The sequence below is a fragment of the Lissotriton vulgaris genome, chromosome 2_2 (genome assembly GCF_964263255.1).
Source record: "Lissotriton vulgaris chromosome 2_2, aLisVul1.2, whole genome shotgun sequence".
NCBI classification, from domain to species: domain Eukaryota; kingdom Metazoa; phylum Chordata; class Amphibia; order Caudata; family Salamandridae; genus Lissotriton; species Lissotriton vulgaris.
In genome coordinates, this window is record NC_141688.1 from 2,481,226 (window position 1) to 2,508,130 (window position 26,905).

At 49.0% G+C, this 26,905-nt stretch overlaps 1 protein-coding gene across 1 annotated transcript in view; it reads right to left on the reverse strand.

Annotated features, from left to right (window-relative positions):
- Positions 1 to 26,905, reverse strand: part of LOC147728924 (stimulated by retinoic acid gene 6 protein-like) — a 538,794-nt gene that overhangs the window by 66,715 nt on the left and 445,174 nt on the right. The window lies entirely within an intron of this gene.

Here is a 26,905-nt window from a genome sequence, read left to right on the forward strand (position 1 = left end):
TAGAGTCAATAACAGTGTAAAGTTCAGGCCTCCCCAACCTCAAAAAACTTTCCTTAATATACATCAACCACCTAATCCTGTATACATTATCTAGGGTCAAACAGTCCCTCATTATGATATGATTTAGAGGAATTTCTGTATTAAGCCACATCCTCAGCCAGGCAACTAAAGGTGCTGTTCTAATCAGGTCTGAGATGTAGCCTTCCCCCAATTCCATATGGACGGTGTAGGACGGGGTTGACTGAGGGACGCCCAGAACAGATCTATAAAAATTAGTTTTCCATTGTCTGTATGGGTCCCACTCCCCTATGTCCCCACAATGAGCCACCATATGATGCAACTGAGATGCATTTAGCCTTGTATATTTTACTAACAGCTGCAAATGGCCTACCCCCCAGTTTTTCAGAAAACCCATTGAGGGCTGCAGATGTCCTAATGTCAGCTGTAGAAGATGAAATGCGGGAGGCCATACTTGACTCTACTCGTTCTCTCCGTAATGTTACTTAGTACTCGTTTATGAAAAACATCCTTATTAAGAGTTACCCATCCATAATTCTACATGAGGTATATCCACCCTCTCCTTTTGCTCCATGCTATTGGATGGCTCTGCATGCAAAGAGAGATTCCCAGCAAAGCTGCCTGTGAGCATGGGTAGCCTAGCATCAAGGAAAGTGGCACACATGTGACACTCAGTCCGGGATTGCCCGTCACAGTACGGGCATCTAAAGGGTCATTCAGGTCAATAAAAGGGCATAGGGCAGATGGCCTGGGGCGTAGAAAGTTCTTGAAGGGGCTATGCTGCTCTTAGCATATACATTTAAAGTGTGTGAAATCCTAATTACCTCCCAAATGACTAATTGGTAAACTCTACCCAAGTAGCTAGATCTTAGGTAAGGATTTCAGCAACTGTCTATTTTGGGCATTACACTCAATACAAATGTCATACTCACAGACGCACACAATGTAAACAATTTGGCAAAAAGAGCCATCTACCTACTGAAACTACTTTGAAACTTCAATCCTTCCTTGCCACTGACGAACTAAAAACATCAGTGCAAGCTCTAGAACCCTGACGCCTAGATTAAGTTTATATTTTTGGGGCATTAAGAGGATTGAATCATGCTCATCCATTCTCGCCACTGTATCAAGATTAAACTTCTAGGACAAAGACAGACACTTTTAATTAGTGATATTATGCGATATGGTTATGATTTATCTCCGAAATGTGTTGTTTTCCCCATAAAATCCAGACCAGGTATACTGTGAGCTGAGAGTATAGTTTTCATTTTTTTTTCAGCAGTTTAATCTTGCATTATCAATCTTTCATTGAATTATTTTCTCATAAATTCTTATTTCAAATCATGAAAATGGTGCTGACGAACAAAATAAATAATATTCACTCTATGGTTAGTTAGAATTCTGCTCATTTATTTTGATGTTGTTGACAAGGTAAAACTAAAATACACTTGGAAAATATAATAGGTCTGGGTTTGTATTAAGGCCAGTGTTTAGTTATAGTTGGTGGTCTGTTTGTATTCCTCACAGCTATCCTAAAATGAAAAACCCATAATGAAGAGACGTCCTGGGTTACAACAATATGCTATGTTATGTTATGTTATATAGAGTTTTATTAAGAGCTCAGCTACTCGAACCTAGTGTCCCGGCGCTGTCAGACCCAACACAACACCGCACAGCACAGCAGAGGGGAATTAATTGCAAAGCAGCCACGTCTTAAGCTCCTTCCTAAAAGACAATAGGGTCACACATTTTCTTAGTGACAGTGGCAGTGCATTCCAAGCTCGGGGTGCAAGATATCCAAAAGAGCGACCCCCGATGCGAGCGCGCCTAACTGCCGGGATAGTAGCCAATGAAAGGAACGCAGAGCAAAGTGCTCTAGGTGGAACGTGAAATCTCAATCGCTTCCTTAGGTAGCCAGCACCAGAGCCGTGGAGTGCCTTGAATGCCAAGGTCAGCGTCTTAAACTCGATGCGTTTCCGTATCGGAAGCCAATGGAGGGATTTCAGTAGGCCCGCAACGTGAGACCTCCGGCCCAGGCCGAAGATTGCACGAGCGGCCGAGTTCTGCACCACCTACAGACATGAGAGAAGAAAATCAGGGAGGCCGAGGTAGAGCATGTTGGCGTAATCAAGCCTGGAACCTACCAAAGCTTGCACCGTACTTTTCCTGTGGGCAATGGATAGGAAAGGAAGAAATTTCCTGAGCATTCTCAGTATCCTGAAGCATTCGCCCACCAGGCCCAGATTCTGTGGTTTAGGGGACAGGCCGGTGTCCATCTTGACTCCCAGATTCTTTGCCATCCCCGTCTCCGCAGAGGGAGGGTGGATATCAACCGGCCACCAGGACTTCCAACATGGGTCCGTGGACACCCAAAGAAGAGGAGCTTAGATTTGTCTGGGTTGCATTTCTGCTGGTTTATATAAAACCAGCCGAATACAGCACCCAAGAAGTTCTTAATAAGCTCTCCATCAAAGTCCCTATTCTTACTACAGGTGAAGAGAAGCTGGGTGTCATCGGCGTATGAGACAATCTGGGCACCACAGGCCTCGGCCAGCACTGCCAAAGGGGACATATAGATATTAAAGAGAGTGGGGCTAAGAATCGACCCCTGGGGGACTCCCACCTCCAATGGCGGTACTGCGGCCGAGTACGGTGGGGCCCAGACTGTCTGTTGCCGATTTGAGAGAAAGGACTCGAACCACCTTAGCACCGTTTCCCTTAGCCCAATCTCCAAGAGTCTAGCCAAGAGACGGTCATGAGGAACGGTGTCAAAGGCCGCCAACAGATCTAACAACACCAGCAGTGCCTTTCCTCCACTATCCTGGACCTCCTTGATCGCTTCCGACACCTCAAGCAGTGCGGTCTCCATGCTCAAGTTGGCCCGAAAACCGGACTGAGTATGATGGAGGATGCCGTGAGATTCCACAAAATCCGCCAGAACTGCCTGCACATGCTTCTCAGTCACCTTAGCCAGAACCGGGAGCAGCGAGATAGGACGGTAATTGGCATGGGTGCCTGGATCTAGTGCCGGCTTCTTTAGAAGGGGAAGGACCAAGGCTTCCTTCCAAGCTGGAGGCACGACTCCTGTCTCAAGGGAGTGATTGCAAAATTGGATTGACCATAGGATTAATCACGTGTGCCAATTTGGCAAGGTACTTGGCCGGACAGGGGTCCAGAGGTGACCCCGATCGCATCTTCAATAGAATCTCAAGCGAGTCTTGTGGTGCAATAGGAGGGAAATTAGCAAGAAATGGCTGCCCCAACGCAAGTTGGGGGCAGGGCCGAGCCATGATGGAGGTTGCTGCCCCTGCAGCTGGAGAGAAAGTTGCCTGGATACTAATGATCTTATTAGCAAAAAAGCTTGCCAATTGAGTAACCCAGGACTTCGAAAAGGAGCGTTTAGGAGTGATAGAGGCCGGAGAGGTGAATTCCTTTACAATCAGGAAAATGTATTTGCTGGTATTAGAGGCCTCCTCAATCCTCCTAGCAAAGTACGATTTATTTTCCACAAAAATTCCCTTGTGGTAAACCTTAACGCACTGCCTGTAAACCTCCTTAAGGGGCTCATCATAATTTGAGCTCCAAGCTTGTTCGGCCTTCTTGCAAAACCTACGACTGGTATTAAGCACAGGCGTAAACCAAGGCGCCGAAGCGCGCTGAGAGTTCCTAAGCTTCCGCTGAGGAGGGGCCAACTCCTTAAGGCACTGCGCTAACCATGTTTGAAAGAAGTCCAGGTCCTGTTCCAAATCGCCTGTTGACTGGCACGGATGGGACAGTAGATACTGCGCGACTATATCAGGAGACCCTTTATGAAAGGCACACGAAGGCGGGGGGATAGGTCCAGTCCCTCTGGACGAGGGGCTTGATTTATGTTGAATATCAAAATTGACCAAAAAATGGTCAGACCACAGCACAGGTTGAGGGAGGGCAACTGTGATGGGAATTGTAGAAAAAATCTGATTGAGCATATGCCCCTTGTTGTGGGTAGGGGAAGCTAAATAAGGTAGGGAGCCAAGAGGTTTGGTAGTGTCTAGCAGCTTGATGGAATCAGCTGCATCCGGCGCATCCATGTGGATGTTAAAGTCGCCTAGAAGTACGCAGTGCTTAAACTGCACACTCATAGCCGTAATCACAGAATATAGCCCCTTGTGAAAGGACCCAATAGGCCCAGGGGGCCTGTAAACTAACAAACCCGCGCAAGATTGAGCTGGTGAAATAGTCAGGCAGAATCCCAGAGCTTCAGCCCCGGGGATATCTTCTGTGGGGACCATAGAGCACTCAAAGCGACGGTCGATCACCAGAGCCACACCCCCACCTTTGCCCGTGCCCCGATCCTTCCGCAGCATAAAGTAATCAGGGGGCAGAGCATTTGCAATATCCGGACCGGATAACTAGCCCAACCATGTTTCCGTTAAGAAAAGACAAGCAGGTTTAGAGTGTGAAAGAAGGTCAAAAAGGTCCTGCGCATGTTTGCTTACGGACCTCGTATTCAGTAGAGCACAGGAAATACTGCGCACAGGCGGTCCCTGACCCAACATAGGTGCACAAGAGTGTCCTACGTTTGCCGGGGCCCACCCGCCCAAGACCTCATGCAGAGACCATCCACACCCCTTGCAAAGAAAATTCCCTCTAAAACAACGACCCTGCACCGAGCAGGCGCAATTTCTGCTACCTCTCAAACTCAACTGATGCAATCCAGAATACCTGAGTGGCTGCGACTGGGAGTCGCCTACACGTTCGCCCCCGTCTGTCTCCGGGATGCTGACGGGCGCAGACATGCTCTCCTTAGGCGCTCATTTGGCGCGGGACAGGCGCGCACGCTGCACGCGTCCGCTGCGCGGAGCCATCCCCGTCTAAATTTATAGCTCCCGCCCGTGAGGCAGCAAGGCTAGTCCGCCGACTAGCGAGCTTGCCTCAACTAAAATGGCCACCGAACTACAGCGCAGCCTCCAGATCCCACAATGCCCCTCAGCTCCTCAATCGGCTGAGAGGGGGGCAAACAGATGGATTCTGCACAGGAGGATCAGCGTGGCAGTCAGGGGAAATCGGGTAAGCGCACCGCTGCCCCGTATAGGTGTAAGGCACACTCCCCCTCACAGAAGATCACAGAACAGAAGGAGATCTCCCGGCATCCGCCTCAAGAGAGAAATAGGAAGGAGTCACGGGTAGTACCCAGTACCATAAACACACACCAACACAATAAAAAAATAAATCAGCGGCTAAAATCTGAAGCAGTTTAAAATTTGGTATCGTGCGACTAGCTCCACCAGGCGTCCGCCACGGGAGTCGCGCTATGATAGGTCTAACTATGGAAGAAGGGAGTAGGACCCTTTTGCTGAACAGGCTGCATTAGCTGAGTTGATCTGCGCCCTCGAACAAGAGTGTTATGAAAAGGTGTCAAAAGATGAGGTGTGCATAGTAAGTGGTGAACTTAAAAGCAAAATATTGCATAGTAGGTACTTTTGATGACGGGCCAGAATTTTCATTGCATATGTTAAACAGCCTATGTCTGCATATGTGTTTGCACTGTGAATACATTAAGTTGTAAATCCAAAGTGTTATTGTGGCAGCAGAGTAAAAAGTAAGCATTTGCAATGCAGTTGGTCTCGCCTTTGGGACCTTATTTGTATTTATCTATGCAGCACATTATTGTGGGTGCAGCAACGTTTACTGTTCTAATGTGCATGAATCAGGGAAAGTGTCCAGTACCAGAGGCTATCTGTATGTGTCCGCTTGGGTCTCTTTCGGCCACATAAGATGCTGCCCCCTTTTTAGGGCTCAGCTAGCGTAGGCTGCGCACATGCGCAGTATCACTGGTTAGGTCTCGGCTAGCGTAGGCTGCGCTCATGCGCAGTCTCGCTGGTGAAATTTTATGTTTTTGAGTACTTTCACTAGCAGGATTTAAGCCCCGCCCCTCTTTTCCATTGGCTGGCGTTACCGTTCATGCTAAACAGTGGCCAGCCATCGGAAAAGAGCTTACAGTGATGTACAGTTTTCTCTTTTAGAGCCGTCCCACTTGGACTGGCTGCACCGACTTTCTGCTGGCGTAAAAAGTTTCTTATCTTCTTTATGGGTCCAAACAGATGGCCCCATAAAGAAAACAATAAACCTTTTACACCAGCAGGAAGTCCGGACAAGCCCATTCAAGTGGGACAGCAGAAACAGAAAAGTCTTGAGAGCGCTTGTTTCTGGGTGAGCTGAGGGTGGGTAGTAAATCAGTTCTCTCCTCGACGTCCGCACTCAGATAACACGCGCCTCCTACCTGGCCACTTCGATTGGCAGAGCGGACCCTTTAAACTGAGGTCGGTGCCATGCTCCTCCTGCCCCCACTGCCGTCTGGGACACACCCCCGCCGGTTGTTCCACACTCGGGATAAAAATAACCCGGTATCTGCAAGAAATCGATCGGCAGCCTTGACCCTTCAAATTGAGGTTGGTGCCATGCTCATTCCTACCCGAACTGCCATCTGGGTCACAAGGAATGTATTAGGGAGGAGGTGGTGGGGGAATCCGGGGATGATGAGTGAGGTCACTCAGCGAGGCGAGGCGCACCTGGGGTATAGGGCACCTGAAAAGCGAGATAAGCTATCGGGGAAGTGTGGGCTAGATCACTGGGGGGTGAAGACGCTTGAGGAGGGAAGCCAGCAGGCACAGAAGTAAGATCTCCATTTAGTTAACCTGGAGGAGGGATCACTGTAGTGAAGTCACATGAGTCACGAGTGGGTTGCGCCTGGAGAATGTCCTCACCGACATTAGTTGGGGATTTGTTCACGGTAGTGCAATGACAGAGTTTGCTCACCTGCGATGAGGGGGTGTTGATTAGGGACAGAGGTCCATGGGTAGGCTTGTAGGGGCTGTCTGTGTTGAGGGAGAAGGGGCACTTAGGTCACTATAGTGGGGATAGGTCCGGGTGAGGCCGCTAGCGGCGTCCTGGTGGTGTTAGTGGGTAAGTTAACAAATTAGTCAAGCGAGCGAGGTGAGTGGTAGAGGCGGACAAGCCAATAAATTAACAGGGAGAGAGGAGCCAAGGGTCATGTTGACTTTGTCTCCCCTACCTCTTCGCTCCAGTTTCTATTGGTTGGCTGTGCAGCACATTTGAGGCTGTTGGTGCTGGATTGGTTCTTTTAAGCCACAAAGGGGACTGGTGTTCCAGAGGTTGGAAGCACATGGTACGGCAGGCCATTCCGTACAGTCGCTTCTTCAGCCCCGGCACCAGGGGGCAGTGGCAGGCGCAGCCGTGTGTAGTGCGAGCATTACCAAAGAGTGGTAAATGCAGTGTGATGCACCGAGCCTCGGGCATAGCTGCGTGTCTCACAGAGGAGAGCTCTCGGAGGTCCGCCACTCCGTCCCTTCCCACAATCCTTTCAAGTTTCAACTATTTCTGGAGGCGCTGCCAAGCAGTTCTGGTAAACCTTTGAGAAAAGCAGGTCTTTGGATATTTTAGGCACTTTGTTTTTAATCAGTACGCAGACACAAGAGCTACAAAACGTATGTTTAAAAGGTGAGGCAATTGTTTTGCTAATACACAATGCACATTAACACAGGTTTAAAACTCCTACGTTCTATCTATGTAATAAGTCCTGCTTTACATGTAAACAGCAGTGAAATCCAAACCCTTTAATTACAGGGGTGTCCTTTCTCTCTGTGACTTGTCTCTGGTGTTTATCTTGTCCAAAAGCCATTACTGAAGGAACAATCTGCAAATGTGGTTGAGAGGTGTCAGCAAAATCTACTCATTTCTTTAAAAGGGGGCTCTTTTATCCCCAGTGTAAACGGGATGCTAGGGTGCGTGGTGTGTATGCTTTAAAAGCCAGAACCTCGGCACAGGTTTGTTTATCCGAGCTAGTATGGGCGCTGCCAATCCTCTCTTTACATTCCACCCAGGATAGCAAGGGTGATTTACGCTTGGGATTAACAAGGGGCTCTGCTGGATTGTCAGATAAATGCAGGCAGACTCCAACGAAAGATTTCCAGGATTTCATGCAACAAGTTCCGCCCAGAGAGTAGATCTCTTTGCTGATCATGGTAGATATGCTCGTAAAAAGCTTGGTTTTTATTTAATATATTGCAGTGGTTTTATTTTGGTGAGGTTCTCCCCCATGGTACGTGACCACCTTGAGTTGGGGAGCTGGGGGTTCTCTTAGGCAAAGAATGCTTTGAAGATAGTGGAGCTACAATCAACATATCTTCCGCTGCTTTTTCTCTGCTCAACAGGATTACCTCTTTCCTTCCTGTTGTAAGTTATTGTCTACTTCGTTAGCAGGCGACGGCGCAGTCAGTCAGGCACATGCTCCGTGGTCTGATGCGCTGGATCTGGTTCATACTGTCCCCAGGCTCGAACCGTAGATCTGTGTTGAAATTCATCGGTGCTTGGAGAGCCCTCCATGGGTTGATGGACAAGGTAGGGGCCACAAAGAGGATGTGCGAGACGCCCGAGCCCCATCCTTCTAAGTGGCAGCACGGCCAGCAGAGCTCGGTCCCCCATGAGCGTTATGTGCGGCCCCTGAAGAAGCGGCACACAGGGGTGGGCTTCAGTGAGCAACACTTCCAGGAGACGCAGTGCTACCTGTAGGGCGGCCTGCGCAAGGTGCTTCCCTCCTACTTCGAGACCTACTGCAAGGGCAGATGGGTGGGCAAGACCCTGCTACAGGTCTTCAGCTCCGAGTTCAGAGCCGAGCCCATTGAGTACATTGGGCACGGACGGCGTGGCATCGGCAGATGGCATCGGGTCGGGCGCTGGTGGGGAGACTGCGGCGGGCAGCGTGGAGGCGGGGGAAGCCAAAAGTGAACGAAAGTAGAGTTGTGTGGTGCCGGTGCGCAAGCTCCCGTACATGGGAGTGACGAAGCCGCTAGGGGCGCTTCTGTCGCTAGCTACGAAGGACAAGATCTGGAAAGGGGAGTACATAGACATCCTGAAGCTGTTGCACAGGGAGTTGACTTCCAAAGAGGGGTCTAAGAAGGAGGAACAGAGGTTGGCGAGGTGCCCAAAAGTGCCCCTGACGATTGACAATTGGTCGGCGGCCTTCTTAATATACTCCAACATATATTGTGAAAAGTTCCTGGATCGGTCCATAGCGCTGTTTAGGTACATGGACGTGGTGTGGAGGGCACAGGTGACATACGGTGGGTACGCTTGGTCCCACTATGATGCGGAGTTCCAGGCGCGCATGGCGGCCGACCCGGACGCGAAATGGGGGAGCTGGATTCTGACTTATACCAGCAGATGATGGGTGGGCCAAGTTTGGGAGCACCGTCTATACGGCCAGCGGTTTGCCGCTGGTGCCGACCCCCGTTTCGGCCCTCCCTATCCACGGGGTGGGGGGTGGGTCAGTGAGTCATCTGGCCAGGGCACGGTCAGGGCTTCCTGGGATTTCAATAAGGGGGCGTGCGGTCGGTGCTCAAAATGCGGGTGGCGTCACCCAGTGGTGCGCTGCTCGGGGGCCCGCCGGGGCAGCAGCCCCTGCCGGGAGGAGCGCAGAACGGGGGCACAGCGGGGTGGGTGGGGGGGCGGAGCCTTGGGAAAAGGCTCATACGCTGTTTAGACTGGAGCGGATGGAGCCCTGGCTGGCCTTATATCCTCGGGCGGATGATGCGGCAGTGTTGCGTCGAGGTTTTCGGAGGGATTCCGGCTGGGCTATGAGGGCCCTCGGATTGCGCGCTGAGCGGACAATCTGAAGTCAGTGAATGCTCATAAGGGAATTGTGCGAGAAAAGCTGTTCAAGGAGGTCAGAGAGGGCCAGATGGCGGGGCCCTTTGCGGAGCCACCGCTGCCAGGTTTGATCATATCCCCGATCTGGGTGGTGCCCAAAAAGGAGTCGTTAAATTCAGACTGATCCAGCACCTGTCATGGCCTGAGGGGGAGTCAGTGAACGATTACATCTCGCAGACCTGGCTTCGGTGTCCTACTCGTCTGTGGATGTGGCGCGGAGGCTCGTGCCGGCGGTTGGGCAGGGCACTCTGATGGCGAAGTGTGACATCAAATCGGCATTCCGTTGACTCCCAGTTCACCCGGCGGATCACCAGTTGCTGGGGATTCAGTTCGACTAGCATTTTTGTGAACAAGGCGCTGCCTATGGGGTGCTCTATCTCGTGTGCATTGTTTGAGCAGTTCCGTTCCTTTCTGCAGTGGGCTTTTTCCAGGCGCACAGCCTCTGAGACAGTGACACATTACCTGGATGACTTTTTCCTGGTGGGGCGCCCCGTTGTGACGGACTGCCAGCAGCAGCTGGACAGTTTGGCTGAGCTGATGGGGTATTTTGGGATTCCCCTGGCGCCAGAAAAGACGCACGGTCCCAGTACAGTGTTGTCTTTTCTCGGTATAGAGCTCGACTCAGTGGCAATGGAAGCACGCCTGCCGGAGGACAAGAGGTCGGGAAGGTTGGCCTTGGTGGACGTAATGCTGGCAAAACGGAAGGTGATGGTACGGGAACTTCAGGTCCTGTTGGGGCATCTTAACTTTGCGTGTCGCGTTGTGCAGGCGTGCCGGACCTTTTGTCGGAGGTTGGGTTTGGCATTGTCAGGTTTGACCCTGCCTCATCACCATGTGCGCCTATCCGTAGGGATGAAGGACGATTTGTGCATGTGGCGGGCGTTCCTTGGACGCTTCAATAAGGGTGCCCATGGCGCCGGCAGAAGACTGGGAGTGGGACGTCACGCTGTATTCTGATGCGGCGGACGTTGGAGGCTTTGGTCTGTATTGGGCCGGGAGATGGTGCGCGGAGCAGTGGCCGCCGCAGTGGCAGGCGGGGGGGCGTAGTATTGCTTTCTTGGAATTGTTCCCGTTGGTGGTGGCGGTCACGGTGTGGGCGGCCGAGCTGGCGCACAAGAGGGTCTTGTTCCGGGTAGACAAGAAGTCCGTCGTGCAGGTGATTAACAGGCAGTCGGCTCGGGATCCGCAGGTGTTGAAGTTTATGAGGGTATTTGTGCTGCTCTGCCTGGATAATGACATTTTGTTTCATGCTTGCCACGTCCCGGGATGGACAATGACATTGCGGATGCTTTGTCTCATTCACAGTGGCAGAGGTTCCATGGGCTAGCCACGGAGGCGGAGAAGGTCAAGACGCCGGTCCCGATGGAGCTCTGGTTGGTGGGAGATGCCGGGTCGTTCAGCTGGTAAGGGCGTCTGTAGTCGCGTCTACTTGGAAGGCGTACGGGCAGACCTGGGAGGAGTTTGGATAGTCTGGTGCGGTAAGGCATGGGGATTGGTGGCAGCGCGAGGAGAAGTTGGTGCGTTTCATGTTCAAGTTGTTAGAGAAAGGTTTGTCATAGGTGACGATTGCGGGCAAGTTGTCGGCGGTGGCGTTCATAGGAAAGCTGTGGTGGGGTACCCTCCTTCGGCGGGGGCGTTGGGGGCTCGATTGCTGGAGGGGTGGGAGAGGGAGAGGGGTGCGAGGGTTTGTCAGCGTTAGGCGATTACGATGGCATTACTTGGGGGGCTGATTGGTGCATTGCCCTCGGTGTGCAGGGATGGCCGTGAGACGGTTTTGTTTTCCACCCTAATGTCCTGGCTGTTCTTTGACGCGTTTCGGGTGTCGGAATTGGTGGGTCCAAAAGGGGGGTGGGAGATCCTCTGGGAGGATGTGGAGCTATGGGCCCGGGAGGTGGCAGTGCGCTTGCAAAGCTCCAAGACGGATCAACGGGGAGTGGGGACATGGGTGGTGCTGGGCCTGGGAGGACGGGAGGGGGTGTGTCTTGCGGCATGGGGAAGGCAGTTGGTGGCGGGTCGGTGTGCCTTAGATAATGAGGTCTTTGGTCGGCAACGCGGCGGCGGGGTGACGGCGGCTCAGGCTTTGTGGGTTCTGCGGCACACCCTGCAGTATATGGGTGAGGACCCGAAGGCTTTTGGGGCGCATTCCTTTCAGATCAGGGCGGCAACAGAAGCGCCGCTGAATGGGTGGGGGAAGGATGAGATCAAACGGTTGGGCAGGTGGAAGTCGGATTGTCAGGATGCGGGGGGTAGAAGGGGTGCTGTGAGTTTTTTGCTGTTTGCCCTCTTACATGTGTGTCTTTGCAGGAGCTGTGGCGGGGCAGGAGGCGGCAGTTTTGAACATTTACGTTGTGGACACTCCTTTGTCAAGCGGGCAGAAAGGGCTGAGTGGGACTGGCACTGGAAACTCAACTTGGAATTGGATGACAGGTTGTTTCGATGTCATTGGCGGGGAAAAGGGGGCATGCATCGGCATGAGTTGATGCCTTTACTGAATAATGTGGTCAGGGGGTCTGTGACCGGATGTGGTGGTGATCCATTTGGGCGAAAATGACCTGCTACAGTGTAAGGGCTTAGCGCTGGTTGTAAAATGTAAATTGATACTTGTATAGCGCACTACTCACCCGCAAGGGTCTCAAGGCACTTGTACGAATACCGCTGTGGAACCCATCCTGGCTTTCCCTGTGAGGCGTCCACTCCTGGGCACCCCCTAGGTGGAGGCCAGGCATCCTTAGCGTTGTGGTTGCCGTTGTAGAGATTAAGCAAGCTATTGCCCAGAGTTGCAGAGTGGGACTCCATGATTTGAATAGGCACCGAGGCGAGAATTATCAGGTCTGTGGAATTTTGAGCCCAAGACCCGCCGAGGCGGGGAATTGAACCCTGGTCCCGGGCTAGAACTCTGCATCAGGGTCTGCCGCTCTAATCATTGAGCCACACTTCTTGGTTAAGCAGATGAAGAGGGACCTGTTAGAGATAAGGAGGCAATGGGCAGGTTGTCACCTGATTTGGTCTTAGTTTATACCCAGGCGGTTTTGTAGGGGAGCTGAGCACCCAGGGGCTATTTATAGGGTGAGGCAGAAGATTAGCAGGGAGATGAAGGATTTCTGTGCCAGGGAGTGGATAGGTAGGATGGAGCATCCTGAGCTTAGGTACGGGGCTGTGTACTTTTTTAGGGAGGATGGGGTTCACCTCTCTAGGTATGGGATGGAGTTCTACATCGTTCAGTTGAAGGAGGCGCTGGATGTGGCTTTGGGGGTGCGCAGGTATCCAAGGGCGCTGGAGTCCTATGGGGGGGTCGAACGTCGCTAAACGGCATTCGAGTACCGCTTCTCCTAGCTAAGAAAGGGGGGTAATTGCAGGAGGCCTTGGCTGTTTCGGTAGGTGGTTGGGTACACTGAGGTCATTTACAGTTGGTAGGTAGGGGGGTATGTTACAGATGGGATGTTGTATGAAGTTGCAATGTTGGGGATCCATTTTAGGGGTGGCGGTGGGGGCTGTCATGCATTTGTTTATTTAATGAGGTATAATTTAGTTCGGCACAGGCCAAGGAAGGGGAATCTGCAGGGTGCACCGGATTCCAATAAAGCGGCCTTTATCACACCATTCCTGTGTCTGTGGTCAGTGCACCCCCCCCCCATTGGTGGGCCCCAATGGGGATTTGGGGGGGGCAGCCGACCAGCGGTAGGCCTGCCTCCCCCGGGTAGTTTTGGGGCAGTAGGGGGGTGCTAGAAAACAGGAAAGGGTTCTTTGGGCTCCTTATTTATTTATTTATTTATTTAAAACACTTATAAAGCGCAGCTGTCACCTGGCAGGTATCCTCGCGCTGAAAGCTTACTCCTGAGTTAGAGGCAACGGGAAACTGATTATGGGGGTAGACGTGGCGGGGGAAAATAGGGGAAGAGCCATGTTTTTATTTGTTTCCTGAAAGGCAGGAGCTGTGGAATTTGACGAATGTCGGCGGGCAGACTGTTCCAAAGCTTGGCAGCAGCTACTCTGAAAGATCTTCCCCCGATCCTGACCTTCTTAAATCTGGGTACCGTCACAAGGCAGGCAGTAGCGGATCGTAGAGTTCTGGTAGGGATATACCAAGAGAACATTTGTTGTAGGGGTCTTGGGCCCGATCCGTGTAATGCCTTGAAGACCAAGCAGAGAGCCTTGAAGGCTATTCGTTGCTTCAAGGGAAGCCAATGAAGCTCGGCTAAAGCAGCTGTGGCCGAGGATCTCCTGGTCCAACCAAGGGCCAATTTGGCTGCTGCCGACTGGACTCGTTGGAGTCTGTCCAATAGTACCGCAGGAGACTCGAGCAAGAGAGCGTTGCAATAGTCAAGGCGACTAAGAATAGTACACCTGACTATCAATGCTCGGGCCTGGGCGGGAAGTAGTGGCAGGATTTTAGGCTGGGGGAGGTCAGTTGGGCTGTTTTGGGGCTTTGTTTGGGCTGGGGGGTGTATATGACCGGACATTTTTTGTCGCTGCCCACCATTTTGGTGTGCAGTGGCACAGCAGCCGGCAAGAGCAGTTGGGGGCACAAGCTTTTTTCCCACCCTCCCTCTCAATTTTAGTGGGGTTTTTTGCATGTGTTTTTTAGAATTTTGGTTGGTTTGAAGGGGTGTTGTTGGGAGATGGTGCATCGGTGGCTTTCTGGTCAGGGGTGAAGTTTTGTCGTGTCGCTGGGACAGGTGCTAGTGTGCTGTGCTCATGGTGGCGCTTCTCCTAGCTAAGAAAGGGGGGTATTTGCAGGAGGCCTGGGCTGTTTCGGTAGGTGGTTGGGGACACTGAGGTCATTTACAGTTGGTAGGTAGGGGGTATGTTACAGATGGGATGTTGTATGATGTTGCAATGTTGGGGATCCATTTTAGGGGTGGGGGGTGGGGGTTGTCAGGCATTTGTTTATTTAGTGAGGTATAGTTTTGCTCGGCACAGGCCAAGGAGGGGAATCTGCAGGGTGCACCTGATTCCAATAAAGCGGCCTTTATCACACCATTCCTGTGTCTGTGGTCAGTGCTCCCCCCCTCCCTACTGGTAGGCCCCAAATATCTAAAATGACATAGTATCCTTTCCACTGCACTATCTAAGAGTAGAGGCGGGTAAGCCACCAAGTTAAAGAGGGCGAGCCAAGGTTTTGGCTGGGGTCTCAAAGCTCGTGCATGAGCCGAGCCCTGTAAATAGTTGCCTTCTACATCGTTGTATGGAAATTCGATAGTCTCTGTAAAATCAAATAAAAAATCTTTAAAGTGCAGAAGCGGTTTATCTGAATACATTAGATTGTTTGTGTACAGCGCACACATATCGGAAAGTGTTGTCATATATGATTTTTTAAGTACATACAATCCTTGGTGTTATCGCAGTTCTGCACTTCAATTATGACCAAATATTCCACGGTTTACATGTATCTTGCGTGATATCAAAGTGCAGATCAGCAGAAAACATTTAGCCAGTACAAAGTTTAGTATTCGTGCCGTGCTGAACTTTGTGTACATTACCGTCCTTAAACATGGTAAAACTTCAAACTCTTTGCCCTAACCACCCCAACTCCCACCTACTAGCAGCTATCAACATTCAGATTCGAGACGCAGGTGGAATTAGTTGCATGGATACTACCCTCCTAATGAATTCTAGCATGGACAGTACGCTCAGTATAGTATGTTGTAGTATCTGGGTCCTTAACAACGTATGAGGATATACATATGTCCTATCATATATTTTAAAGAAGAAAAAGGAGGCTTTGTAATATGAAATGTTTGTCCAGGATCTTACACTTTATTCAAATGGGAAAACCAGGAGAAAGCTTTAGTTTTCGGGCTTCACATACAATTCTTGGTGCATGGGTGGCAGAGAAAAGCCATATTATAGCTTGTCTCTGGTTCGATCCATAAGTGGTTCGCCAACCTGTACCCAAGAGCTTGTCCTCTTCATGCCCAAATAGTAATAATACCAAGTGTCCTGCAACCCAGTGATACCACAATGAGAGCCCTCCCCTTATTTGCCCAGATTTGTAAGTTGTATGGCTTCCGGCCAGCCTCCCAGACCTCTCTTTGCAGGTTCCCTCACTACTCGAAGCTATGCTTTCTGCTCTCCATTGAGAAGTGAGCCAATACCGTTCACATAGTCTTTATGAGAGTCAAGTTAGTGCTGCTTTGCTTTCTCAGTGAGTGCAAGTCTGCAACAAATGCAGGTCTTGGGGAAGGAGAAGGCAGAGTTGACCATTTGTTGTGATTTTATCAGTTGGTCACATCTTTGGAGACTCAGGTGAACATTTCCCTGGTGACATAACAGTGCAAAACAACATTTTTTCCAGTGTTGTTTCATCATAATACTTAACCAGACTTTGAACTCCGTAATCAAGCTAATGGCTTTCTGATAGTCATGCATACCATACCATATGTAATCACCAAATGACAATTGGGATTTTTGTGTTGGTATTGAGCTTGACTGCAGTCTCATTGGCAAAGCCAGTAGATCTTGTTTTGGGATGACGTCACAACTTTCAGAAAATGCAGAGGGGGGAGGGGCGTGGCAAGGATAAGAGGGATGTTTGTGACAGGGCAAGAGAGACAGGCTGAAGGGAATGGGGCGGAGAGCAGGAGGCAGGTGAGGGCAAAATGCATGTGAGAAAGGCCATGGAGTGGGAGTGAGAGAGGCGGGCGGGTAAAGATGGAGGAGATGTGCGATGAGGAAGGGGCATCAGAAAAAGGAATAAGAGTTGGTGGATAGGGTAAGAGGCTGACAGTGTGAAATGAGACGGAGGGAAACAGAGAGCGAGATAGAAGGATAAGAGGCAAAGAATGAAGGTGGAGAGGGGAAGGAAAGCAGATGGAGAGAGCTAGACAAAATACAAGGTGACAGAAGAAACACACATTGAACATGCAATAGGTCTCGTCTATTATTAAGTGAAAGCCGTTTGCTTTGCTATACTATACCATTAGCAAAGCAAATGGCTTTAACTTAATAAAAGGCGAGACCTATTGCATTTTCAATGCTTGTTTACAAGTGTAATTAACAAAAGAAATCGATGTAGCAATCTCGGAAGTGGGGGCAGGCAAGGGAAGATTAAATGAGGACACTGCAGGGAAAATGAAGCGTAAATTAAACAAATGAAAACACAAGCAAAACGAGCAGTGGTCTCGAGAGGTGGTGAGGGCCAGGGTCAATGTTGTGGGACCGGTGAGTGGGAGGCACTGGGAGATTTGAGGATGGCAAGGGGCCTGAGAGCAATGTTGTGGGGCAAGCGAGAGGCACGGAGAGATTAAATAATTGCAAGTGGACCGAAGTTTCATGAACAAGTAAATTGAAAACCTAACGAGCAGAGGCAGGTCAACCAAACAAAAAAAAAGAGTGCTCTCAAAGTATTACTAACATGAAGAATAGGAACACACGTAACAGAGATAGTACTCCTGGGAGGATACAATTCCAAAAGGAGGGACTACTAAGTGTATTTATCAATGAAAAGCCAGCATTTCTAAAAGACAGTAAGAGGAACCATTGTTTGAAGCTCATATCCTAGACACAGCATGTCTCGAAAAGACAGCACATGCAGTGCATGTACTGCCTAGGCAAGACCTAATAAATGACACATAGAAGTTATTAGCGAATAACATTATGGATGCCTTAGCCTGTCAAGATAATCTACTGACACTTTCTGACCAAGAGAGACATAAATCAGCAAGCAAAAGGTAATTGAGCCATTAAAATAAACACATCAAATAATACACACTGAGTCTGAAAGCCACTAATCATGTTTAACAAAAGGACAAAAATGCAGTTTAACAAAAGGACTTTTTGAGCTCCATTACCAAAACCTAATAGGAACATAAATGGAACAATGTCACCACCCTTCACATGCTGTGGCCTTAATTGGCAGCTCACCAGTGCAATTAGAAATCCTGAAAGCACATGAAAGCCAGTGACTGAAGGGGAATAGGTCACAACCCATAATCTCTCTATTTAATTCATATGCTACTTATTTGTAGAACTGATGAAATAAGGTGTATCAAACAGCAGAAGCTGTCTAATTATACCTAGAGAGCAAGTACAACAAATGCCTCTCTTGTCTGCCGATCTTCACCTGGATGCCCATAGCTGCAGTGCTAGATGTTATAACCTAGATATTCATGCAGTACATCAAAGATAGAACATGAAAACCTCTTTTGCAAAATTCAAAGCTTCTTCATTAAAACAGTAGATCCCAATAAAACAAAAAAAGAACAACCAAGACAAGGATGGTATGACAAGAGCTGTAGGTTGGCACGACTCAACTTGAGTACGGAATTGAGAACAGGCAATGCCATAGCAGTTAGGAGGGCGAGAGACAACTATAGACAGACCCAAAAACAGGCCAGGAAACGCTGGGATGAGGAATGCTGGTATGAATTGAAGGAGGCCTGCGCTGCCAAGGATTCCAAGCGATTCTGGGCCACAGTAAAATGGGAGAGGGGAGGGATAGCTGCCCAGCCACAAAATTATGTTGCTAAAAATAAATGGACTGAGTTTTTCAAACCACAGTATGCCCGAAATCCAGCCTACATTTCTGACCAACCCCCCCCCACCCGTCTTTTTCAAAAACCAAATATTTAATGAAAAGGATGTTAGTAAAGCATTGGATTGTGTAGCGGGGGGAAAAGCTCCGGGCATGGATGGAATCCCGGCTGATATATTCCTATCGGACCGGAATTCGTGGTGTACTTACTTTAAAATGTTGGCTAATGCAGTGGCGATGGGAGGGGAAGTGCCCGCTTCATGGAAGGGAGCAGAAATCATCCCTATATTTAAAAAAGGCGATAAAACTCTAGCTAAAAACTATAGACCCATCAGTCTCATTGACACAGCACAAAAACTGATGGGGCGCCTAGTCCAGAACAATGGATTGACGAAAAGAACATACTGTCACCCTACCAGGCAGGGTTTCGCCCTCTGACTAGTAGTGTTGACCAAGTCCTTTACTTCATAGCTATCTATTGGAGAAATGTCACACTAAATAAGGGTTCATTGTATGCCGTTTTTGTGGACTTAAAAGCAGCTTTCGACCTGGTCCCTAGAGAAAAATTGTGGCAGACCTTGGCTGATGTAGGATTAAGCCAGGAACTTCTTACTCTCCTAGTCCGTCTCCACGAAAACAATTTTGCTAAAATCCGGTGGGGCAAGCAGGGAGAAGTAACAGACCCCTTCCCAGTAGAACGAGGAGTAAGGCAAGGGTGTGTCCTAGCGCCAACACTATTTTCAATCTATATAAATGGTATTGTTGACCATTTAAAGAAATCCCCAAGTGACGCTCCAATTATAGCAGGCTCCCACGTCCCCATCCTAATGTTTGCGGATGATACACTTTTACTTTCACGCACGCCGAGCGGTCTCCAAAAAGTGGGTGATGCCTTTGGTGAATTTTGTGATAGTAGGGGCCTTGAACTGAATACCACCAAAACTAAATTCGTGTGCCTATATCAACAGTCCACTTTCAAAGGTGTAATAAAATACAAAGGCACCCCTTTAGAGAAAGTGGATGCTTTTTCTTACCTAGGCATCATTCTACAGGGAAATATGAAGTGGAAATCGCACATTAACACGACAGTATTGAAGTTTAGCCAGCTCGCAGGCGCAGTTGCTTTAAAACATCGAGCCTCGCTAACAAAGCCGGTAAACTGTGCACTTGAAATCTATAATATGAAAGTATTGGGCGCCTGTTTATATGGATCCGAATTATGGGGGTTTGCAAATTTGGGAGAGTTGGGGCGTGCAGAAAACAGATTTTTGCGAGGGCTTGTAATGGTCCCCCAAAGTACACCCATAACTACTCTAAAACTGGACCTTGGCAGAAAAATATTGAGGACATAGCTAGGCTACGGCCACTTTTATATTGGAGACGCCTGATGGTGACTCCAGAGCTAAGCCATTATGCTGCGGCTCTGGCAGATGTTGTCAAGTTTGATCATTTTCATTGTATTCTATGGCTAAAAGAACTACGGGGATTTCTTGTAAAGTTAAAACTGGAACACCTATGGGGCACTAATGATGTGGCTAGTTTTCCTTCGAAAGCAAAATTGAAAGAACTATATTGGGAGATGGTGTATTTAACAATGTTTTGTAAAGGATCCCGATCAAAATTGTCAACTCGCTTTTTGGATATAAAAATGTAGCCGTCATGCGAACCATATTGGGATATAATTGAACGTCCACATGACAGGAAACTATACTTCCAATTCCGTATAGGAACATTACCAGTGAATGCTTTTAAGAAACACTGGTCTCCAATGTGGGTTGAACATTGTTATTATTGTAAGGATCAAATAGAGCACATTTCCCATTTGTTGTTCTGTTGCCTATTGTATGCCAGCCCTAGGCGCAAATGGCTAAAGCCAGTGTGCTCAAATATTGGTACCCGTAGTCAATCGATAGCCCTCAGAATACTAGAATCCGATTGTTCTACACCATTTGTAGTGGCTGTAGCAAAATTTCTTGCTTGGGCATGGGCAATCCGCACTCGCACTTTAATGTCAAATACAACAAAATGAAATATGGCTGCTATTATCTAATCACTCCGTCACATGAATTGTCATTTTAAAAATAATTTTTATGAATTTTGGAAAAACTTTTTTGCATTTTTAACATGTATAGCATTCGACTGTCAATGTTTAATATGTGTTTTAGAAAGTATTTTTAGCTGTAGTATTTATTGTAATAGGGTTAGGAAGGATGCTTGTATGACAAATGTCGAATAAAGCTTTGAAATTTGAATTTGATAGAACAAGTCTTCTCTGTGCAATAAACCTGAGTTAAAGGTCCTGCCACACCGTCTCTCAGTGCAGTTGGGATTTACAGCAGAACCAACCATCACATGCTTAGAGGAAGGTAATGCATTGCTGTTATGTTACAACTAGGGGGCTTATTTACTAAGATTTAACAAGGTACCTGCATCAAAAAAGTGATGCAAAACAACACAAAATCTTTTGCTGCTTATTTACTTTCCAACAAGAAACCTGTGTTATGCTGGAAAATCACTTTAAAAGTAATGAAAATCAGCGCATAGCTCTGCTTTGCATTACTTAGTGCTAAGGGGGCATACCGTGGGTGGTGCATGAACGTTCCCAAGCAACAACCCAAGGTTTCTGACTCGAGACTGTATTTACTTAAAATAGTAGACAACGTTCAGCGTCAGATAATAGAGCCCATTTCAGACAGGTGCTATGAAGGAAAAATGCTATTTTCTCTTTTATTTTCTGACTTAGCATGTGTGCTGAACTCTACAACACACATACAAAGTGGGAAAATGTTTAAAGTAAGTCTAAGCCTAGTATTTTGTACTGGAAGGTAATCCTTCCAGTACAAAACCTATGCTAGACTCATGGAGACACCCTTGCACTATGAAGCAATGGTGTGTCTGTGGTACAGTGCCGCACATTTCTATGCTAGCGTTAGGAGAGTGCCATATTTCAGTGAATATGGCCCTCTCCTGCTCTCGTCTTCTCACACAGCAAAGCATTTGCGGCTGCTGCACTGCGATGTGAAATAAACTGGTAAATCTGGCCCGGGTGTGTTAACCACATCCGCGCGGGTACGATTTACCGCCGGTTTCTGAGCCCTAACGAAAACGGGCGTGGTCATGACGGAACGGTTCCGTCATGAGCACAGCTGAACTGATGCTCATGACGGAACCGTTCCGTCATGAGCATCGAAAGGGTTAAGCAGTTATAGTACTTGAACTTGGTAACCAAATGTTATTCAGTAGAACCTTAGTAGCTAAATATTATTGAGTAGAATAGCGGTTCACAACGTTGCCCTTGTGAGGAGGACTGATGTAACAGGGCAGAGTGGCTGCTTGTGACATATCTCAGCAGCCTATGCAGGGCACAGGTGGGGAGTTAAATTGTAATAAATTAAGGCTAAAGTTGCTCTCTACTAACAGAGGCAATGACGTTGATGCTCTCTTAGCATTTAAAGACCCAGATATGGCTGTTAGATGGCCACGCTTCTCCCACTATTAACAATTATCAGTTGAGCTGATGTGGAACCCTCCTTCCACAATTTGTCAACATTATGTAAATATCAAAATGGCTGCAGCCTTTTAACTGCAAACATCTGTTGAGTCCATACTTTGGAAATGGAAGCTGGTTAATTACAAGAGGATATTGAGGAATGAGTCTTCTTTACTTTTTGGTGGGAGGCTGGGCTCACCACTTCCCATCTCCCACTGTGCCAGCTCATAACGTTTCTGCATCCCCTACTATTTGGACGCACATCACTGTACAACAGAGCGAATTACAGCCAGAACCTTGGCAAAAATGTTCACCTTTAATAATAAAGATGGGGGGATATGAACTGCACTCCTCCAGGGGATTGCCAGGCTTCAGTATCAACACGATAGTGGCCTCTCAGAGGTCCTTTGGGAGCTCCCTCTTTACATAGGTGTCAGCGTACAACTACAGGAGGTGGTAGATTGTCAAGGGGAAGTATATTTTATAGAGCTCCAGTGGGAAGCCATTGTGGCCCGGGGTTTTCCCAGCTAGCATGGACAATATATAGCCAGTTGGAGCTCCTCTGCAGTGAATGGCGGATCAAGGTCAGCACTCTTCCCTGTGCAGAGCGTGCAGACAGGCAGATCGCGAATGAGAGGGTTTGCCCGCTCCAGAGCACGAGGCTCTGAAAGGCATAGAGGGGATTGAAAATAGCAGGCAAACTCGCTTGCCTGGAGTTCCGCCTCCTTCAACATGTCTCCCTGCATCAACCGCATTTTCATAATTAGGCTGTAGGGCAATGAAGTTGCCATCAGCCAATATAACAACTTGCCGACTTTATTACCCAATTTGTGTACTGGGAGTGAAGATGGCTCAGAGCTGCTAAATCCATCAATTTCTAATTGAAAGTCATGCAGGTCTCTTTGGGCTTTGAGCGATGAATTATCAGAGGTCCTTCGCTCCAGTCTAATGCCATTTTCTAGTTGCTCCAGTTGTGCCTCTTTGTGTCTGTTACATTTGCCAATAAGGGCAAACACTTTACCCCTAGGGACCGTTTCAAAGACCTCCCACAGCATGGTGGAGGAGGAGGAGGAGACCGTGCCATCTTTGGCTTCAAAATAATCGGCAGTCTAGCTACGGATATGTTCTGCAAACTCCCTATCCAACAGTCACCAGGAATTCTCTCTATCTACACCCTGTTCCTCACTATGGTGTTTACCTACTGTCAGTAGTATTGGGGAGTGTTCAAAGAGTAACCTGGGAAAGACCTGTGCTGCTTTTCTCACCTCGGTGGAAGGTAGCAAATAATAGTTGAGTCATAAGGATGTACCATGGGGAGATGAGCGAAAGGTGTACTATTGTTCTGTCTGGTACTGCCACCACCAGACATCTACCAGTCCTAGCACAGTTATCCAGTCTCTCAGGAAGTGGAGCATTCCACCTTCGAGCCAGAGGTTGTATCACATTCAGGGTCCATCACCGCATTGAAGTCCCCACCAACAGAGTAAAGCCAGCGGCAGCCTCAGTCAAACAGACCACAGCAGCCTCCAGTGTGTCACTAAGCAGTCAAGGGAGCACATAGATGCTCCACAGCACCCAAGGTACCCTGTAAGACCTCAAACCGCCCCAGTGGGTCAGAGTGTACTGTATAATCAGTCAGAAGAAAGGAATTATGGAGGAGCATCGCCACACTACTGGAGCCCTTTGTGAATTCCGTGTGGTACATCCTGCCCAGCAGATGTGTCTCCTGGAACAAGAGCACCGCAGGGTGTTGGCACTTAGCATAAGTCAGAACAGCCCTCCTATTGATTCTATCATTGAGCCTATTTACAATTCAACTGAGTATTGTGTACTCCCCCAACGTGGTAGCTGCTACGGGTCCAGCCATTTCTCCCAAGGAGTCATCATGAAGTGCCCAGCGGGGTACCAAGAGGCACTCAGCTATACATGTGCATCAAGCTCAACAATATAAACTGAAAACAGGAACCAACAACCTGTATAATCCTCAACCTGCAAAGAATGCGTCTACCTCACCCTCCAACCTTATTCTTCCCGCCTAGAAGTATCTGTCACCCCACTATGTACAAAGACCCAAACACCCCAATCATGACACAACAGAATAATATATAGTCCCCAGTCACCCCAATGTTGGATAACTTTGCCTGATAGCATTCTCTAGCAGCTGAAGCGTAGATTCACAATATGGCAATACTGACAGAATAAAGAAGAGAGGAACAGATCAAGGGTCCGGCAGAGTTTCTGAAAAGAACAGACCTCTACTGTGGCCGAAGTTTCACCCATGGGGGGGTAGGGGTGAGCTCAAGGAAGTTCGCCTCACATTCTGACCAGAATGGGCTCTCCAGGACCCAGTGCACTGCCTGGGTGCACGGGCTGGACCCAGGCAGAAGAGGATCCTCCAAATTTACCCAGGCCTGGCAGATACAGTCAAAGAACTTGATAGATGAGTCAAAGATGAACAGGAGGTGGGCCGAGAAGAGTTGAGCATATTAGATGTTAAGCTTCTGGAGCTATTGCCCAAATTCTTTGAAAGAGCAGCACCGCTGCTGGACCGCTCTTGTGTAGTCTGGGAAGAATAGGATCTTTGCGTTGTGGTATCGTAGATTGTGCTGATTTCCACGCTTCGCAAAGGATTGCATCTTTGATGTGATGATTGAGAATCCTCACTATCACCGGACAGGGAGAGCTCCCAGCGGAGTTCTCTTTGTCAGGGCCCGGTGCGCCTGCCATACCACAGAGAAACAGGACAGTTTTCCGCCGGTATCCAGGACTTGAACCAATCCTGCAGAAAATCTCCTATCCCAATCCCCTCCACCCCATCTGTGAGACAGATGAGACATAAATGATTTTGCCTTGAGAGATTTCCAGTGACCTCCGCCCTGTCATCAAGCACAGCCACCACGGAGAGGAGTTTAGATACCTGGCACTTGAGCTTTTCCACATCGACTTCAATTGTAGAAATACACGCCTATGTCTTGGTCACCCACTGCGGATGCCATCAACGTCAGTTTACAGTGCCTCCCTGGTGTCCTTATTTTCCCGGACAAAAGTCAGTGGGGATCTGGCTGAGTTATGTCGGGGTAGGGAAAGTCCCCCATCTCCCCGCAGATACCAGACGCCGGTGTGGTAAACCATTTTGGCCTAGGCGACCTTCGGCTGTGGAGGCCAGTCCTGCCCCATTGCCAAGTGGAAGATAGCAGAGCATGGAAGGATCAAGCATTCTAGGTAGCTGGTCCTCGTGCTCCTGGGTAGCATGAGCAGTCCGCTCCCTGGTCTAGTGGTCTCTCTAAAGGTATATCGCAACCCTCCCATGTAGAGCACTGGTGCAGGAGGGGTCTAGATGCAGGCAAGGCAGATAGATGATGGGGTACTGGCCGCCTTGCCACAAGGCAGCACAAGCAGTGGCAGGTACGAGTGCCCCGAATGAAACTGCTGGATTAGGGCAGTTAGATGTGCCCCAGCAAGAAGTGGCCCGGTGAGCAGGCAGGCACCACTCCAGCTGCAGCAGAAGACGGCGGCCAATCCAAGGTGCTCTGGACATGCACATCTCCAAAGCCACCAACCAGAATGGGGGAAGCATGTGCTTCAATGTTTCCTCTTGAACTGTTCTCACTCAGCTAAGAGGCTATTGTTCAGAGGCCCAGCCACTCCAGCCAACGCAAGGTTCCCGCTTGGATATTCACCAACTAGCATCAAGGGCATGACTGGTATTTGACACTGCTAGTCTGAGGGAGTGCAGTCAAGGCCTTCCCCCTCAGGAACACCCCCATATATTTTGGGCTTGTCACCAACAGGGGTCAGATCAGGTGGCCCCTGAAGTCAATCATTTGCCTGCCAGGAGAGGGGGCAGCACAGGGTGTTGGGCAGGTCAACACTGGGACTAGCCTTCTCTCCCATGAGTGACCCACTGCAACAGTGAGTCCTTGGCAGATTGGGGAGTCCCATGGGGCCCCCACCACTCCTCTGACAGCAATAGGTCCAATCTTGTCACCCAAGGCAGTCTCCCTGGGGACCCGCAGGCACAATATAGCACCGGAGCATAGCAGTAACTGTTTCTAACCCCCCGGGAGTCCACTCATTTTTTTTCTTTATTTTTGGGCTATTGGATGCAGGGGAAGTGCAGAGACCCAGGCCAGCGGGACCCTTTCCACTCACTAGGACTCCACTGGAGTAGTTTTCCCTCATCCAGAACGGGGCACATCCAGGAGCCCCCCAACCCCCACCTGGCTGAAGTCTCCTAATAGGAGGGTGCAAGAAAACTAAGTCTTGCAGCTCCAGCTGGAACAGCTACCCCACCCCAGGCTGCCCACTAGAGCATGAGGGGGGCATACCCACAGGTCCACCAGCCGCAGAGGCCTGCAGCTCACCTCCCAGCATGAGGGGTCCCATGTTCCACAACAGCATCCCCACGGAGAGGCACAGACACCACACAAGCCTCACAGTGGGGAATGCCTCAGACTGCACTGTGGCTACCGGAATTCCATCTCATGGCAAGAATCTTAAGGCACACGAATGGGTGTCACCTGTGCCGGGCCACCGTCACTACCCCTCAAGTAGAAAAGGTGCCCCCAGATAGATGCCCACGGGTATTAAGGTGCTAGTTGGCCAAGCATTGAGTCCACCGGGCTGCTGTCAGGAAGGATGGTGAAAGATGTGCTACTGTAAAGTAGTCTATTGCCTGGGTTAAATAGTGTGTTATTTGCCATATTTCTACCTACAAGGAACCATTCTGATCGTTTTGATTGAAAGAAGGGACTACTACTGCACAAAAATTTGCTATGATTTTCGTGTACTGCTTAAAGTCACAATTAAGTAAGCTGAATGACGATAAGAGTTCACATGCTTTTCTGACGTGCCCTTCTTCAAAAAGCTAACAACTACCAAGTCCGTAAATGAGTTAGGAATTTCAAAATTCTAATGAACAATCTAACTAAGAATTTGTTCAATTGTGGCATGAAACGCGTGTATACTTCTGCAGGGATCATATCGTTGCTGCAAGCTTTTGCATTGGGGGAATGGCTAACAGCCTATGCTTCTCCTGAACCAATGAGTGATTCTCCTTGTTCTGGGCCTATTTAGGGGATATTATACCACACTAACCATCTTTCAACCGTCTCCAACGATGTGTCATGCGGGAAGAATAGAGCTTTGTACAATGATTATTAAAGACAAATATTAGTTCTTGCGGCTGAGTCGCAAGCCTGTCTGTGTCTGGATCT